General features: G+C 42.3%; 1 pseudogene; it reads left to right on the top strand.

Moving 5' to 3' along the window:
• Positions 1-1,397: 1,397 nt before the first annotated feature.
• On the top strand, positions 1,398-2,028 carry LOC138821698 (protein lin-28 homolog A pseudogene; annotated as a pseudogene).
• Positions 2,029-2,276: the final 248 nt, after the last annotated feature.

Genomic DNA, 2,276 nt, shown 5'->3' with positions numbered 1-2,276 from the left:
AGTATATGTTAGGCAAGAAGATACACATATAATTAGGTAGTGAGTTATTGCTGTAAGATGACTGTCAGTACAAAATATGTATTTGACATCTTAAATTGGATATACTTTTAAGATATACTCATAGAGTGATTTTGACCAACTCAACCAAACAGGTATTACTCTGGTTATTCCTGTGAAACTCAAGGTGGATAAACACTTTCCAGATTTCTGTTGAAAATAACTTTGTTTGTAAGATCATATCTATTCACACTAAGATAATAAACCCCATATTTTTTAGGTTTGAATATCCCATCATATTTACTGAAAATCAGTATTGTGGATATGTTTGTTAGATATACATTGCAAAAACAAACAAAAAGCATGTGTCACCTCCAGATTGTGGATGCATTTGAAGTTGTTTTGTACATACAAATGTTTCTTAATTAATTGTTCTTTTGTGGGAGTAACTATCACAACTTTAACAAATAAGGATTTTTGAATATCTTTTCCAATATAAATAAGATCCCAAAGAAAGTCTTGCAATTTCTGAAAACCCTTTGAATATTTTATGATCCTAACTACTCAGGAGACTGAGATCGGAGGATCACAGTTCAAAGCCAGGCCGTGAGACTCTTATCTCCAATTAACCACCAGGAAACCAGAAGTGGCACTCTGGCTCAAAGTAACAACACACTAGCCTTGAGCTGAAGAGCTTGGGGACAAAGCTAAGGCCCAGAGTTCAAGCCCCACAACCGAAAATGAATAAATAAATAAATAAATAAATAAATAAATAAATAAATAAATAAAGCAGCCGGGTGCTGGTGGCTCACACCTGTAATCCTAGCTATTGAGGCTGAGATCTGAGGATCATGGTTTTCAGTTCATTGACTATACAGCTAAAAACATTTCTGAAATAAACATTGTTAAAATCTGAAAATGTAAATGGGTATATAGGCTTTTTATGCATCATTTTATGAAAAGCCAGTTTTTATGAAACTAAAAGATATAGAATAAAAGAATGGAAGTGAATTGGGTGAGCTAATTATTAGTATAACTTTGTTTTCTATTAGCATAGTCTTTTGAATTACATGATGAAGTTAAATTATGTCCTTTGTGACACTATGCTTGTTATTTTTAGAATCTTTGTAGTTATAAGAGTGAATTTGTAGTATAAATAGTCTTTGAAAATGATTAGGATTAATCTTGTGTTTTGTGTCCTATTCCCCTAAAAATGAGTTATTTTCAAGTGTTAATAGTTTATAATTGAATCTTCAGTATCATAAGAAATTTTGAAAAAATGGATTGTGCGGGGTAAGATGTAGCTGCCTCTTCTCCGAACCTCCCCTTTGCCTCCGCACTTCTCAGGGGCCAGCAGCAGCCCGACCAGGGGCACGGGAACGAGGGCTCAGCAAATGACCATGGGCTTGGTGTCCAACTAGCAGTTTGCAGGTGGCTGTGCCAAGGCAGTGGAGAAGGCGCCCGAGTAGGCGCCAGGGGATTCGGCTCAGGCGGCCGAGGAGCTGCAGCTGCTGCACAGGGCCGGCATCTGTAAGTGGTTCAACGTGATCATGGGGTTCGGCTTCCTATCCATGACCGCCTGCACCATGGTCGCGCTGGACCCCCTGGTGGACGTCTTTGTGCACCAGAGTAAGCTGCACATGGAGGGCTTCTGGAGCCTGAGGGTGGGAGAGGCTGTGGAGTTTACCTATAAGAAGTCTGCCAAAGGCGTAGAATCCATTGGATTCACTGGGCCCAGTGCGGTGTTCTCTTTGGTAGTGAGAGGCGGCCAAAGTTGAAGAACATGCAGAAGCGCAGATCCAAAGGAGACAGGTGCTACAGCTGTGGTGGTCTAGACCATCATGCCAAGGAATGCAAGCTGCCACCACAGCCCAAGAAGTGCCACTTCTGCCAAAGCATCAACCACATGGTGTCCTCCTGTCCACTGAAGGCTCAGCAGGTCCCCAGTTCCCAGGGAAAGCCTGCCTACTTTAGGGAAGAAGAACAAGAAGAGATCACAGCCCTGCCCTGCTCCCCGAGGCCCAATATTGAGCCACCAGAGTAAGGGGGGCTACTCTTGCCAGCAGGAAGTTTCAAGGAGAAGGCATGAAACGGCAAAGTGGAGAAAATGGGGATATGGGATGGGTTGGTGAGTAGCTGGCACTGCCATATGTCTCAGGCCGGAATGTCCCAGCATCACCCCATCTTGTCTTTTGATGAGGGGAAGGGGTTATGCATAGGAATCCCATCATGATCTATCCCAATTCAAGTGAGGGGCTTTGGGGGAACCATTTTGAAAC

This window comes from Dipodomys merriami, unplaced genomic scaffold (assembly GCF_024711535.1).
Source record: "Dipodomys merriami isolate MVZ:Mamm:240054 unplaced genomic scaffold, mDipMer1.0.p SCAF_93, whole genome shotgun sequence".
Lineage (NCBI taxonomy): Eukaryota > Metazoa > Chordata > Mammalia > Rodentia > Heteromyidae > Dipodomys > Dipodomys merriami.
This window is presented reverse-complemented; position numbering and strand designations above follow the sequence as displayed.